Below are 17500 nucleotides of genomic sequence, written 5' to 3' on the forward strand. Positions count from 1 at the left end.
GTTGTACCGTCTGGGTTGACGTCGTAGGAGGAGGAAAACAGTCGGGGGAGGAAAGACAGAAAATAATGCAAGAGGGGAAGGAGAGGGCAGAGGGAGGAGGACAGTACAGGAGTGGGAGGAGGTAGGAAGCCTCATAATGACTAAACCGATAAGAGGGCAGTGATGAGTCTCTACCGTGTCTTGTTTGCCACGCCAATTCGTCTCTTTGGCCCTACAGGCACACGGGCTGAGGTGGCGTAGCGGAAGGCTGGCATTGGCACTCCCTGTTGACAAGAGGGGAACCGGTGCAGACAGGTTACGCTAGCCAGAGTGGAACAAACAACTGGTTATCATGCCGGATATCGTGGCATGGAGGAGGTAGGTGGAAGACGACCACTGCTGAAGTAGTGATATCGAGCTAGCTGACCACCACCACCATTGCCTCCTCCTTCTCTTCCTCCTCCACCTCCTTCACGCTTACTTTATCTACTTGTCTCCCTCCTCCTCTGCGTTATCACCTTGCTTCATTTTCTCCCCTTTTACCTCCGCCCACCACCTCCTCATCCTCGTCCTGCCCTCGCCTATCTCATGTTATGCAAGTGTCAACGTTACGTTCAGAGCTCGCTGTACTAATTCGATGTCTCCAGAAACAGTACGATGTGCATTGTACTATTACTATTGGTTGTGTGCCGGCTGCAGTGGCAGTGGTGGTGGTGGTACTGGGGCTGCTACTGGTACTACTACTACTACTACTACTACTGCAAGAACAACAACAACAACAACAACAACAACAACACAACAACAACAACAACAACAACAACAACAACAACAACAACAACAACAACAACAACAACAACAACAACAACAACAACAACAACAACAACAACAACAACAACAACAACAACAACTACTACTACTACTACTACTACTACTACTACTACTACTACTACTACTACTACTACTACTACTACTACTACTACTACTACTACTACTACTACTACTACTACAACAACTACTACTACTACTACTACTACTACTACTACTACTACTACTACTACTACTACTACTACTACTTCCACTTCCACCACTACCACTATTAATAATGATAATAATAATAAGAACAACGTTAATGATTACGAGCGGCCTGGCACGGCCCGGCCCGGCCTGATCGTAACGCTTTTCAAGTGCTAATATCTCCGGAACTCCGCGGCCGACCATAACTCAATTACCACCATATGACAACACAACTCTATTGATTTGATGTGAAACACCTTTAATCTCTTCTATTGGGTGAAACCAATCCTGGTAAAGTTGAATGGTGTCAAAAGCGGCATTTCTCAAGAACTATTCAAACAATTTTAACTTAAGAGGTATCATGTTGCTGCCTTTAAAATAAAAATTCGTCAACTTTGCAGTAGCTATGGGTATGCGTAAAGTCAAAATTCAGATTTTTAACTAACTAACTGATCAAGCTCTATTGGTAATATGAGTAATAAAATTTATAACGAAAATTATATAAAAAGTGCATCACTATTGAGCATGTCCAAAATTTAGTAGAATTTTTTTTTGTAAAAAACAATCCCATAACTAGAATTTTTCACTATCTTTCTCTTGTCTCAGAGAGAGCAGACAAATATCACTGAACTGATCTGAAAGTTCCTATCCATCGATATGTAGTACAACCACTGAGCTCCCTCAAATTTTTGAGCTAGAGTTATTAGAAACTAAAAAAGTGAGCGATGTGTGCTATGCCTAAAATTGCCGATAGATTTTCAACTAATGCATTGATGATGCTCAAATTTTGTAGGTAATGAAATCAATATAAGTTATAAAAAAAAAACATTAGCAAAATTATTGATCAAGCGCAAGATATATAACAAAACTATCTATAAACCGACCTTCAATTTTCAGTAATTTTCACAAACTTTATTGCTTCAACAAGATTAGACAAATATCACTGAACGAAGAATGAAATTTCTTATGCAAAAGATATACAACACAACCATTTGTGTCCCGCAATCTTTTAAGCTACAATGATTTTAATATTAGGAAAGTTTTTTTTTTATGCATGGGAGAAGGCCAACCAAGGGCAACACAATATTAAAAAAGGCCCACTTGGGTGCTAGTTCTCTAAAGGATAAGTACAGAGTTAGCCAAAATTAGGGAGCAAATGTCTTGATACCTCAGTGTGCAACGTATAGGATGTCCCTTTCTCTCTCTCTCTCTCTCTCTCTCTCTCTCTCTCTCTCTCTCTCTCTCTCTCTCTCTCTCTCTCTCTCTCTCTCTCTCTCTCTCTCTCTCTCTCTCTCTCTCTCTCTCTCTCTCTCTCTCTCTCTCTCTCTCTCTCTCTCTCTCTCTCTCTCTCTCTCTCTCTCTCTCTCTCTCTCTCTCTACTGACAGGTTCATTCGTGTTCACTTGTGTTTCGTTCACTGTATATACATAAGCCATCACAAATAAGAGAGAGAGGTGCACCATTAAGCATTGAGTTTCCTCTGCGACGAGAAACAAAAAGTATTGAGGTGGTAATCAAGTTACGCCTCTGAAGTTACTGAAGAAGGAAGGGACGAGGCGTGCGTGAGGTGCGTAAAGAGCTGACTGAAGGAGGAGGAGGGGGAGGAGGAGGAAGAGGAGGAGGAGGAGGAGAAGGAAGGAGGAGGAGGGCAGGAGGAGGGATGGAAACGGTTGAGTGAAATGAAAATAGTACAAGAAAAGGAAAACGGAAAGTTGGAAAATAGTGGTGCTCTTAAGGAGAAAATGTATTTACACACACACACACACACACACACACACACACACACACACACACACACACACACACACACACACACACACACACACACACGTGGTTTAAGTTTTTCACGCCATTCTTTACTCTTCTTTTTCTTTTTACGGGTTATTTTTACTTTTTGTCCCTCGTATTTTTACATGTTTGTTATTGTGTTTGGTCGTTGTTTGGTCTTTTTTTTTTTTTTTTCTTATTTTTTCCTTAACTTGTTTGTCTCTTTTTCTTTCATTTTTTATTAATTTCTTTTACTACTAAATCCGAAGTTTTAAAAGAACTCGATAGAAAAGAAGAAGAAGAAGAAGAAGAAGAAGAAGAAATATACTGAAGAAAAGAGACAAAACCTGAATGATTGGTACGGAGAGAGACAAAACATCGTAGGGTGAATTATTTACTTATTTGTTGTTCTAGATGAGCAGCATAAGTCACACCAGGACTCAGCAACAAAAGAGGTTAGAAAAAAAAGAATAAAGAAAGTGATAGACAGAGGACAACACTTGCATGAGAGAGATAGATAGATAGATAGATAATAGAGAGAGAGAGAGAGAGAGAGAGAGAGAGAGAGAGAGAGAGAGAGAGAGAGAGAGAGAGAATTTGAAGAGTAATAGATAGAACAGTATCTTAAAAAATCTCATGCCATTTTGCTATAAGGTTTACGTTAATGTTTATCCACTCATTATGCATTCACTAACACTCATTCTCTGTATTATACAACATGAGACGTTAATACGAGGCGTGCAATAACACTCAAGGTTACACGAGAAGCAATATGTTACACTTTCTTCACTGTACTTAGTGGTTTTCCTTCAATCTTTTTTTTCCTACCAGCGTGTCTTCCCGCTTTCCTTGACTTCTTCTAACTCTTCCTACTCTCTCTCTCTCTCTCTCTCTCTCTCTCTCTCTCTCTCTCTCTCTCTCTCTCTCTCTCTCTCTGTTGTAATGACCTTATGACGAGTAACAACATATTAATATTTCCTCACTGTGTTTTTGTGCATTCCTTCTGTTATACGTCAGGATTCTTATCAACCGTAATGGTCACAAATCGAATAACATATTTTTATACTTATACAATTTCCTTGTTTCCTTTCTATCTTAAGTCATCTCTTTTGTCAGGAAACTGCTAGTTATAATGATTACACATCGAGTGACATAACACACTTTTTCTTACTTTATATATTCCTACTTTCCTTCAACCTCAAGTCCTTTTGCTCTGACAAGCATTAATTACATTTAGGTGTTTAGAAGCTATGTATTAACACATCAGGAAATACCACTGAAACATAGAAATATCAAACAATCAAATATTACCTTTCTATATCACTCTCTCTCCTGCAGCATCTCTTCCCTCGATGCTCACTTAAGGTCTAGTATTGATATATCACATGGCACTAAACACAGGAATCGGTGATAAAAAGAGTGTGTAGGTGCGCTTATTTACTTCAATGTCCGTGTGGTTCATTAATGGCCTGTAACTTGCATCCCCCTCTGGACTGTCAAGGGCATCACGCGCCTGGAAAATGTGATTACAGACCCATTTTGCTGACCTATACCAGTCTGATCCTGCCAGTAACGCTGTTCCTATTGTAGTGGTGGTGGTACTGGTGATGGTGGTAGTGTTAGTAGTTATGGTAGTAACAGTTGTTGCTGTTGTTGTTGTTATTATTATTATTATTATTATTATTATTATTATTATTATTATTATTATTATTATTATTATTATTATTATTATTATTATTATTATTATTATTATTATTATTATTATTATTATTATTATTATTATTATTATTATTATTATTATTATTATTATTATTATTATTATTATTATTATTACTATTATTTTACTATTATTATTATAATTGTTTTGTTTATTTATTTATTAATTTGTTTTATCATCATTACTATTCTTTTTCAAACACCATCAAAAGTCAGTGTCAAGTAGAGTCTTTTCAAATTTGTCGAGGGACAGCCAGAATTTGGAGCATGACGGAAAACACAGGGGATGACGGAGTGTGGGAAGGTTAATGGCATGTCATTCACCCGAGAGACACGTGGAGAGAGGGAGGGGCAGTGTAGGGCACGGCGGTGGGCACAAGTGGTGATTGTGGAGAGAGGGGAGTAAGCAAGGAAACAGATAAGTAATACTCTAAAGTAAACATCACTAAAAATGTTTGAACTGATTCCGAAGCACATTATAAGAGAGAGAGAGAGAGAGAGAGAGAGAGAGAGAGAGAGAGAGAGAGAGAGAGAGAGAGAGAGAGAGAGAGAGAGAGGTGAGAGTGTGTGTGAGTGAGTTATAAACGTATTGGTTATTCATTTTCTTGTAGTAATTTTCAAATAGAAAACGGTAATGAAAAAAAAAAAAAAGTAACCTTCAGGTCCCACCGAGACTCGAACTCGGATTGTTGGATTCAGAGTCCAAAGTGCTAACCATTACACCATGGGACCACGAGAACAATGTGGCGGGGCGCGTGTGTTGCCTCGCTGTGGCAAGACACTATGGTATGCATGGAGAAGTAATATGATATGCCGACTCCTTCCCCGTGCTGTGATCGAGACAGTTGTGGTGGAGGTGGTTGTAGTGGTGGGATTGGTGGTGGTATTTGTTGTTGGTATTGTTGTTGTTGTTTTCATACGAAATGTTTCTGTCTGTATTCAATTGCAGGAAGAATAGGTATTAAGCAGAAAGTTTTAATTACCTTCTACTACTACTACTACTACTACTACTACTACTACTACTACTACTACTACTACTACTACTACTACTACTACTATTACTGCTACTACTACTAGTGCTGCTACTACTGCTGTTATAACAACAGCAACAACAACAACAACAACAACAACAACAACAACAACAACAATAATTACTACTACTACTAATAATAATAATATTGTTATAACAACAACAATAAGAACAATAATAACAACAACAATAACAACAACAACTACTACTGCTACTACTACTACTATTGTTATAACAACAGCAACAACAACAATAATAATAACAACAACAACAACAGCAATTACTTCTACTACTACTACTACTACTACTACTACTACTACTACTACTGGTACTACAACTACTACTACTGGTTCTGGAACTTCTGTACTAGCGGTGTCCGGGAAATCCTGTTGTACGGTACATGATTCTTGGCACATGGGCAGACAAAACTGGAGGTCTGTAAATCGACATCCTCCCAGCAATGTGATGAGTGATGATGTTGGTTTATTCGCATCAAACAAGATTATTTCTCTGATACGATACAGTGTTATTTTTATGATTTTGAGTTAAAGTTCACTTCTTCATTGATCCAGTGACTGTTATTTAACGATTGTATGGCACATTATCTGTCATTTGGGCAGATCTAGAGGATTTATGTAACAAAAACTTTTTCTATACCTAAAGAAAATAAACGAATAAACTAAATGTGATAAAAGTAAACAAAGTATTATAAGTACAATAGAAACAGATATGCGGATAGGTGAGTAGATTGTTATATATATATATATATATATATATATATATATATATATATATATATATATATATATATATATATATATATATATATATCAGACTACTAAGTGATGTGGTAATAAAGTCAATAAGAGACATTTGCAGCAGAGAATTTGATCACACCAACCAAATAATACCACGCGTTACAACTTCAGTTCAAGAGGTCCATTTTTTTGTTCCTTCTGATATCTTTCACAAGTCCTCCCAATACTCTCGATTAGGAATGAACAGAGCGGGGCACTAAGGTATGGCAGAGCACCAAGAGGCGGCGCTTTACTCAGCGCGTGTCCAAATAATTCTTCCTGGCTGCCCACGCGTGTTTCTGGAATCTGTCGTATTTTTTTTATATTCGTTTCTTTGCTATGTTTTCTTTTTCTTTTTCTGTCTGTTTTTTTCTTGTTAATCCTTTGTTTTTGTCTATGTATATTTGTAAAGCTTAATTGTTTCCTCTTTTCCTCCATGCCATGTGTGGATGTTAGTAATGTAACAGTACAACAAGGGACCTTCAGAGGAATGAGCTGAATGTTTATTGATGTTTGTTTTTTGGTGATGCTGTATTCTTCTATCAAATTCAACTAGGATATATATATATATATATATATATATATATATATATATATATATATATATATATATATATATATATATATATATATATATATATATATATATATATATATATATATATATATATATATATATATATATATATATATATATATATATATATAGAGAGAGAGAGAGAGAGAGAGAGAGAGAGAGAGAGAGAGAGAGAGAGAGAGAGAGAGAGAGAGAGAGAGAGAGAATCAAGAACAAACACCAGCACGAGAGAGTGAATAGTGAGATAAGAGCGATTAAGGATAGTGTGTTAAGGAAACAGGTACGTCGGGAAGACAGGTGGCGAACTGTGTGTGTCTGCATTTATCTGGCTGTGTCTGGAACGATGCTGGGGGTCCCGGGAGAGGCAATGGAGGCTGTGGGAAGGAGAGGGTGGAGTAAAAGAGGGCGTGGGAGACGAGGAGAGGATAAAAGAAGATAGTGCTGCATACTTAAATTTTATTGAGGGAATGAGTGGAGATGTATAAACAGATTATAATGGTGGGGTCACTGGGGTAGGAAGAGGATGGGAGAGATGAAGGAAGACAAAGACAATAATGAACAAGTGCGTTTTAGTATAAGTATTAGTAGTTTTAGCACCAAGGCAATAAAAGGTGGAGTAACTCATTTTTTCATGTTGTGCTTGCAGTAAGAAGTTTTCTCATATATTTTTGTCCTCTCCGATGGAACACTATTACTAGTTCTACTATTACTGCTACTGCTACTTCTACTACTACTACTACTACTACTACTACTACTACTACTACTAATAATACTAATGATATGTATAATAATAATAATAGTAACCGTAAAAATAATAATGATAATGATGATGATAATAATAATAAAAAACAATAGTAATAATGATGATGATGATAATAATAATAATGATGATGATAATAGTAATAATAATAATAATAATAATAATAATAATAATAATAATAATAATAGTAATAGTAATCGTAATGATAACAATGATGATGATAATAATATTAATAATAATAATAATAATAATAGTAATAATAATAATAATAATAGTAATAATAATAATAATAATAATAATAATAATAATAATAATAATAATAATAATAATAATAATAACAATAATATTAATATTGATAATAATAATAGTAATAATAATAATAATGATAATAATAATGATAATGATAATAATAATAAGAGCAACTACAGCAATAATAATAATGATAATAATAATAATAATAATGATAATGATAATAATAATAATAATAATAATAATAATAATAATAATAATAATAATAATAATACCAAGCGAAATCTCGATGGCTAAGAGATTTGTTCGTTATTTCGATCATGGGCGCTACTATGTTTAGATTTTTTTTTCCTGTTATCAGTGGGAGGTGTCACTGGTACCAGACCTCTCTCCGCCACTAGCGCCTTCATCCCCCGCTCCGCCATAGTTGCCTCCTCGTGTTTACCTCACCGCACCCTCGGACCAATGCATCCTCCTCCTCGTCAGGTCACAAGATGATTGGATAATATTTCAGCTTTTATACTAGGAAAATTTGATTGTGCCTTGTGATGTTATTAGAAAAAAAAGAGGAATAATTCACTGGGTAATATCTTCTTTATCTCTCCTCATCCTCACGCCACTAAAAAGGCCAGATAACGCCGCTCTGTTTAATCCGTGGCAAGTGATAAGGTTATATAATTTCGTACACGTCATAACCGACAGCTGGGAGTGCATGTGCCGAGCTGCTGGCTTGGTGCACAGGAGGTTGTCATTACTCCTCGTGTGTTTATTTATACCTGCAGCCTGCTTACCTCGCAGCGACCGTTTCTTATGCTTGGTTTATTTTTATTGTTTTATTCTAATTTACTTGTTTATGTTGTGGTTTTGTAAGTGATGTCTAACAGGACCTGAATAAATGTAATTATTAGAGTTCTCTTGATTGTTTCTCCTTGTAAGGCTGAACAAAAGAGAGTACTAATCAGGTTGGCTTATTTCTTCTTCCAGGAATTGTACTGTTTTTTTATTATGGTGCCAGAACGGGTTTTTATCTTCATTGTTTTTGTCTGTTTGGAGATGCGTAGAAGTAGATTGGTTGTGAAAGAAGTTGTGAAAGTAAGAAAAGTTTTGTTCTTCTGATTCTTGCCTAAGTTAGAGATGAGCTAGAGGCATCACATCAGCTGCCACTGAAATCAGACACAGGTGAAATGATAGGCTGAGACCATCCGCCACCTCCCCGATAAAGAAAACTGAAGGAGTATATGAATGATCGTTCTTAGCGCAGTAATATATTGGGACTTGTTTAAGAATGATATATTATCAATTTTGAGAATCTCCATGTCAAGTAGATTCTTATTTTATAATTTTGTTTTATTATCACTATTTTCTAATGTTCTTTGAATGCAGATGATTTTTTTGATGAAAAATAATATGGTAATTCCCAATGCCTTTGTTGGTATCATGATGTATGCAATAGTTACTTAAGAACAGATAGCCGCGCGACAGAAGTAACAGGACAGTGCCATGGACTCAAAGGTAGCTATAGAAATTTGGCTGCTGGATGTTAAAAAATGCAAGAATCAGGAAGGAAAGGACGGGTTGACTGACGGATTCATAATGACATCTATACTCGTATATACACACTGACATTCGTTTAACGAGAGAGGCAGACAGAATACCCATTAAAATATGGAAACACACTTTTGATATACTGATGTTCAAACAGAGAGGCAGGTATGTAGACACCTGACAGATGGCAGTGAGTAAGTGGTCTTAAGTAAGAAGGTGTAAGCACAAGTTTGGAGGCACACCACCACATCCCAGACATGATTCAAACTGCATCTCTTGGTTATCCGTTTGGATTAGTCTGTTTCAGTAGTGTTTCTTGATGAAAGAAAACTGCAATCATTCGCATGCTGCTCATTTCAAGAGGAAGTCGTGCATTTTAAGTTATTTATCTGAATTTTGAGTATAGGAGTCTTAGTTTGTGTGTGGAAATATGCAATTGCTATTACCAAGATTGACTTGATGGTGCTTTATGTGACAAGTGCCATTAGGAACTAATCATAAATCAAGCCAGCTGTTTAATTTTCTTGTATCATTTGCATAGGACATACTATATTCGAAAGCACATGTATTTTTTTTCCTTGAGTCAATAGACAAAAGCAGCGACGTTCAGGTGACACTGACGCTAGTGGTCACAGCGGGGCGAGACAGGACGACCTCTCATTTGTTGATAAAGCAGAACGCGCAGTAGGGGAGGGAGGTTGAAGGAGGTGAGTCTGGAGGAGGGGGCGGAGCCAGGGTGAAGGAGTTGTTTGTCAGCACAGGGTGAAGGAGGTGGCTGCTGCTGGAGGAGGGCACAGCGCCGCCGTAGAAGTTGGCAGGGAAACCTCCTTGAGACAATCGCCGCTGGTGTCTCCTTCAGTTAACGCGATAAGGGACTTTATCTTGTCGTTGGGGAAGCAAACACCCAACACAAACAAATCCCGCTCCTCGATACGCAAGCTCTTTGCGCCTTCAGGCGAAACACACCTCTGTCTATCTATTTCTACCTGACACAAAATGTCGTGTGTGTGTGGTGTGTGTGTGTGTGTGTGTGTGTGTGTGTGTGTGTGTGTGTGTGTGTGTGTGTGTGTGTTTTGTTTCATCGTGAGGCTGAAAAATATAATCTACCTGTGTTATACCTTTGAGTAGGTGGGGAAGGATTGTGGGGTGGGAAAAGAGGTCAGGAAAGTCCGAGACATCAGGTGGGTAGTGGAATGGTAGAGGGCATATTCATCCTTGCATCATCCCTTCTCATCATTTTTCGAAACCTCCTTCACCACACTTCGCCATCCTGTGTGGCTCCCACTCTTCCCTCTTATCGCTTCCACCCAAATCCCTCCTCATGTTAGGATGATAAGGTTGTTTTTTGTCGCTGCAATAAGGGGACGGCGGACCTTATCGACACCGGTGGCCAGATCGCAGCACAACATGGCAGGGGAGGCCTGAAGGAGGGATGAGTAAAAGGGCTGAAGTAGGTGTTATGTCTCGTAAACATTATTGCACATAGTTACATGAAGGAGTTACGAGGTCACCCTGGATAGGTTACCATGGAGAAGGTGTTGTCTCTTGTGGGCTCATTTACAGAGTCTTTCTATGGATGTATGTGGCCACCTGTGCCTGAGCTCCTGTGGCATATTACAGTGGTAATATGCCACGAAACTCCATTGCCACCAGGAGCTGACTTGGCTAGGTGTCTGAATGGTATGTGCTTGGTGTTTGGTGCTCTGTCTAGGCTTTCCTGTGTAAAGTTGTCGGCCTCGTATATAAGTAAAAAGACAGATGACTTATGGCCTCTTCAAAGTGAATTCCAGTGGGTGTTTAAGGCATCAGGATGTGCAGGGTCAGTGAGCGGCGCCCGCCTGAGTCCTGCAAACACTGTAATGGTTTTAGTTGATGAAAGCATTAACAGGTGCAGCGATATCGAACAACAACAACAAAAACAACAACAAAATACTAACCATCACAACAACATTAACCATCCCCACCACCACCACCACAGCAGCAGCAGCAGCAGCAGCAGCAACAACAACAACAACAACAACAACAAGAACAACAACAACAACACAGTTTAAGCGAGCCACTCACGTCCTCTGTAACACAATTATCCTGTTCATTAATCAGGAAAACACACACACAAAAAAAAAAAAAAAAGAAAACAACGCGCTCGCGTTTTATTTCTTCACGGTCCACATTCATAATTCTGACGCTTACATTATGTTTCATATTTCTTATTTTTCACTCTCAAATTTGAACCAAGATTCTCCTTCCTTCACATGGAATTCAGACAACAAAGACGCTACTCGATGCAGGAGCAGACGCGAGTTGTTGCTTCTCCCTCAGGTATCTAGGGAAGGATGTCAGGGGCGTACTCGTCACCTCTCCTTGGCCGTCACCTACCTTGCTTGCTGACTCGTAACTTCTCAGCTCTCACCATCATCTCAACAAAGCCCATTCAAGTTGCCTCTAAAGTAGAACAGAACAGAAGCTCAGGTGAAAGGTTAAAATCTCTCTGTTTAATGTAATGTAGGATTTTTTTTTTCAAAGGAAACCTTACCCTTTCTTCCTTTGTTGCTCCCAATGTAATGGGTTGCAGGCCCGTTGACCCATGGAAATGATGGGCTAGTGATCAGTGGGCATGATACAGTAAAAAAGGAAAAATGAGGAATGGAGACAGTGAATGAAGGAAAATGATGTGAAGGGGGAGAAAAAATTGTAGTTGGAAGAGGAGGTGGTTTTGGAGTGTCAAGAAGCAGATGAAAGCACAACAGAAGAAAGGAAAAGACGAAGATAGGGAGGAGGAGGAAGAGGAGGAGGAAAAGATGATGGTGGTAGTGGTGATGGTAAAGAATGACAATGGGTGTAGGTTGTTAGTTGTGTGAGATACGAGTAGTGAGGGAATAAGTAGTTGAGAGAGTGAGTGAGTGCGTTGGGAGTTCAAGGTAGTCGGGCCGTCATCACACACACACACACACACACACACACACACACACACACACACACACACACACACACACACACACCGCGTAGTGTAGTGGTTAGCACGCTCGACTCACAATAGAGAGGGCTGGGTTTCAGTCCCGGGAACGGCGAGGCAAATGGGCAAGCCTCTTAATGTGTGGCCCCTGTTCACCTAGCAGTAAATAGGTTCGGGATGTAACTCGAGGGGTTGTGGCCTTGCTTTCCCGGTGTGTGGAGTGTGTTGTGGTCTCAGTCCTACCCGAAGATCGGTCTATGAGCTCTGAGCTCGCTCCGTAATGGGGTAGACTGGCTGGGTGACCAGCAGGCGACCGAGATGAATTACACACACACACACACACACACACACACACACACACACACACACACACACACACACACACACACACTCACACTTGATGGATTTCACACTTCAGCCTCTTCATGCTCTGGTGCTCTCTTTCATCTTCTTCCCTGCGTCACCTCTCTCCTCCCTTGCGCAGTCGAGTGAAAATGTTCAAACGCAGCTGTAATAAACATGTATGCTGGAAGTCCGGGAGTCGCTGACCAGTGCAGCTGCTCAGGGGACGGATGGCAATTACAGTATTCCTGAATTCAATAAAGGTGACCAGACGCAGACGCGGACAGGTGTTTTGCGTTCTTGCCAAGGCTTTCCCGTGACTGTATTTCTGAGAACGTGTTTCAGTGTCCTCATCTTTGCTGTCCATCATCCATTATTCTTTCAGGTTAGTTTGGCGTTCAAGGTGTGTACTCACTGGTGTGTAGCTGAGTGAATGTGTATCATCATCCTTGGTGTAGCGTATCACAGTCTCGTCAGTACCAATGTGTCTGTTGATGTTTGTTGTTTGACCTTAAAATTTTGAATCATGTTATTTATCATTTAGTTTAACATTTTTTTTGCCTTTATTTTCTATTTATTTATTTTAGAAAATATTCTGTACTACTTGTTGCTCCTGGAAAAAAATATAAAAAATATTTCAAAAAATTTTCCTTAGTAATGTCCATTGGAAGTGACGTGTGAAAAATGTTATTACTTTGTTTTACCAACTTTTGTCGTGGAAAAATAAGACAATATTTTGTATGTATTCTTACTATTTTTACTTATAATAAAAATGGATGAGGATGAAGCAGAATATTTTCTTCTTGTAATTATCTTTAGTTTGTGTTTTCAAAAGTTGTGATTGATTTGCAAATTTTTTCTTATTGTTTCTTACCATAAGAAATTATGAGTCAAGCAAGATTTTTAAACTTATTTTATTGTAACAATTTTTATCATGGAAGAGGAAGAACGAAGTCGTTTATTATTTTCTTTATTTTTCCTTTACTATATCTGGTTATAAAGAATGTATTATATATCCATAGGGAAAAGGTAGTCATTGATTGGGAATGGAAGTTTGAAGAGTGAGGCCTTATTAAACAAGTGAAATGAATACAGTATAGCAGATTTCCCTACACTGAAACACTCTCATCCTCGTGACTCGTGCCTCGGCCTCTGTTGCAGCTCAACACTAAGGAAACATCTTCCAATTTCTTCCGCACTTTCTCTTCTGTGATGCATGCGAGGGCAGACAAGTAGTGTTTATTTTCTTCACTTGTCTAGAGGCGTCAGCAGCACTGTGGGCCGGTGTGGTGACGGAGGGGAGGGTCTGGTGACGGAAGGTCTCGTGACGGAGGGTTTGGTGGCGGAGGGGTGTGGTGCTGAGGCAGGCTGGTGTGTAAAGCGTTGTGGATTTTTAAGCTTCCGAGTTTGAACCTGTGTAATTAGCTGTGTGATGGATTTTGCTTCGAGGAAGAGACACAGAAGGAATAGAATCGGTGATATGTATTCAGTGTGAATTCTTTTGCTCCTTGACAGTTTTCCTTATAATCAAATTTTAGACGGTTATTTATTTTTGTACTAAGCTTACTTGCTGAATATTTCTTGATAAAATTCATACAAAATAAGGTCTTGTTCTTTCCTTTTTCTCTCCTTTCTTCACGCAAACAACGTTTACAATGGACTGGAGGTTAATGAAGGACATCCCATAACGGGTGAAGTAGTAGAACACCGCCACACATAATAATGCTCAGCGCCGAGCATGGGGACGCGTGACACGTTAAGACCTACACACTGCGTCATAACACAACTGTCATGGTGTCAACATAACCGAACTTTTCCTTTTTGCCTTTGACCTTCTCCTATCCACCATAATGTTCTCTTTCTCCTCTTGGTTTTTCCAGTGTGCGTTTTTTCCCACTTTCTTCTCCCAGGTGCTGTGCTTTCCCGCCATTCGCTATTCTGGCCAGTTTCTACACACCTCGTTTAGGCCTACATTGGGGAGTCCCGGTCGCCCCGTCTGGCTGCCCACGTAGGCCTAGCCACTAATTCATCCGCTGCCGTGGAATCTGAGGGAATCATTAGAGAGTTCACTGATTCCTGACCCGAGACCTCGCAGTAGTGGTGTTTGCCTCGAGATTTGGTAGTGTGATTGAAGATGCTGACAAATGTGGTAATCAGGAGGAGCGCATGTCGTGGTAAAGCGGCGCGTAGTGCGTTGTGCATTTGTGGTGCCCTCGTTCCAGACATGAAGGTGGTTATCGAGATCCTGCTTCCTACTTAGCAGGCAGGTCACGCCGGAGGTGGCGCAACGCTGTCTCCGAGCACCCGAGATGCCGCCGCACCCCCGCGGCCCGCCCACACGCACCTGGGCCTCTCACCTGACCGACGCTCATATACCAGGAATACACTTGACTTGTTTCCACTCACCCTCACTTCTCATTTCTCATAAGGGTGATGACGGTGTAGGAATGAATAATGACGCGTTTACTGGAACTGTTGTATCAGGAGGGAAGAAAGGAAAACCATTCTTTGGTGTTGTTCCTGAGCGTACTGAGCGGGAGGAATCCACCGGCTGCGTGGAGACTGCCGTAGATTGTGGCGATAAACAGGTGGGGTGATCGGTTCCTAAAGGCAGACCCTTGTTGTGTGGTGGTCACGTAGCGTGGATTTAAAACTTTTCAATAACTCTGTCGAGGGAAGTCGGTGTGTGGTGTACATAAATGAATGATGAAACAGTGTTATCCCAGAGAGTGGTGTGAGAAGCGAACAACGCTTGATGCTTCATATTAAGTAAGAGGAGCTGTGCCACTGCCATGACTCCTTCGCACTCCGCTTCATACGGCCTGTCTTTTGACTTTTAGGTGACATAATATGCCCTCATGCGAAATTCAGGTGAACACGGTAGAAAATTAAGGCTGCTCTCCCTCCTCAGGCTTGGCACACCTGTGGCCTCTTTCACAAGGGGCACCACCTGCAAGAGGCGCGGCAGCAAGCAGGGGGTAAGAGGGGGAGCGTAGGTAGGACGCGGGGAGAGGCTGAGTACAGGTGACTGTCTCACCTGTCTCGCCGTTGTCACCATAATTCAGTAGGCGTGTTATCCCGTCAAGATCTGGAGACCTGCGACACTAATGAGGCGGCGGCCAGGTGTCCACCCAGGTGAAATGATAATAAGGGGCCGGCTCAGTTGGGACTGCGGGAAATGGAATCGCTATATTTTGACGAGTAAAGCCCATTATATGACTTGTGAGATCAGGGCGGGCGTGTGGGCGTTGAATCTCACGTAATACTTGCAGCTAGGATTTTCGCGTGGGGCGACTCGGCGCATATAGAAAGTGTTGCTCATGCCGGGGAATATTGCACCCCGGCCCGGGCTTCATAAGTCGGTGAAGGGCTGCAGCAAGACTTCATAACCCAGAGCCTGCGCGACTCCCTATTGACACCGAGGTAATATTTCACGACAATTAATGTGTCCTATTGCATACTACTGAGACTCAGACGGGATGACAAAATTAGAACAAGATTTATGGCTTCTTTGCCCCTCCTCCTGCCCGCCCCACACAGTTTTTCCCGGCTCTGTCCCGCATATATACTGGAGAGAGAGAGAGAGAGAGAGAGAGAGAGAGAGAGAGAGAGAGAGAGAGAGAGACTTTTACCTCATTTCTCATGATTACGTTTCTATATCAGACTCAGGGTCAAATATTATTACGTAAATTTGAATAAAGTTCAGCATTTCAACTAAAAAACTTATTCGCTAGACTCTCTCTCTCTCTCTCTCTCTCTCTCTCTCTCTCTCTCTCTCTCTCTCTCTCTCTCTCTCTCTCTCTCTCTCTCTCTCTCTCTCTCTCTCTTTCTATTTTCCTTCTTTCTTTCCTTCTTTCTTTCTTTCTTTCTTTCTTTCTCTCTCTCTCTCTCTCTCTCTCTCTCTCTCTCTCTCTCTCTCTCTCTCTCTCTCTCTCTCTCTCTCTCTCTCTCTCTCTCTCTCTCTCTCTCTCTCTCTCTCTCTCTCTCTCTCTCTCTCTCTCTCTCTCTCTCTCTCTCTCTCTCTCTCTCTCTCTCTCTCTCTCTCTCTCTCTCTCTCTCTCTCTCTCTCTCATGGTTGCGGGCAAAAATGTTCCGCTATTTCAGTGATCAAGAAGCACAAAATTACAAAAAGAATTCCCAGCATTTCATCCTTTACCTGACCTTCAATTTCCCCAGCGGCACAGCACACCGCCTGCCTGCCTGTCTGGCTTCACAAACACAATATTTTTGCCTCGAGAATAGAGACGCAATATTCCTCCCTCCGTATATTAGCTTGGCCGAGCAGACGCACACGCAGGGCAGGAAGTGCCGGCCAGTTTTGTGACTGCTTATTGGTCTGACGTGTGGGGGCAATAGAAGGTTGGAAGGTGCTGAAGTGTGCGTTGTATAGTGAGATGATGCGGTGTGAGTATGACGTAATTAGATTCTTTCATATTTATATAAATAGGTGTAATAGTGGTGGATAGATAGGTAGACGGACTGACTGACCGACTGACAAGATAATAGCTTGACTAGTTCCTTTATTCACTAGTTGAGTGGCTTATTGACTGACTGATGAGAGACTGATAGACTGGGTGAATACTTGTCTGACTGATTGATTCACTGATTGATTGAGTGACTAAATGTGGGCATATGATAGAGATATTTCACGATCCTATTGTTGTTATTGTTTTGCCATGAGTCATTTCATTTCTTTCCTTGCCACTATAATAATAATAATAATAATAATAATAATAATAATAATAATAATAATAATAAAAATAATAATAAAC

General features: G+C 40.3%; 1 non-coding gene across 1 annotated transcript; it reads right to left on the reverse strand.

Moving 5' to 3' along the window:
* Positions 1–5135: 5135 nt before the first annotated feature.
* Positions 5136–5207, reverse strand: Trnaq-cug. Its single transcript has one exon. It is a non-coding gene; the product is annotated as a tRNA-Gln (tRNA).
* Between the last annotated feature and the right edge of the window lie 12293 nt (positions 5208–17500).

This window comes from Portunus trituberculatus, chromosome 37 (assembly GCF_017591435.1).
Source record: "Portunus trituberculatus isolate SZX2019 chromosome 37, ASM1759143v1, whole genome shotgun sequence".
NCBI classification, from domain to species: domain Eukaryota; kingdom Metazoa; phylum Arthropoda; class Malacostraca; order Decapoda; family Portunidae; genus Portunus; species Portunus trituberculatus.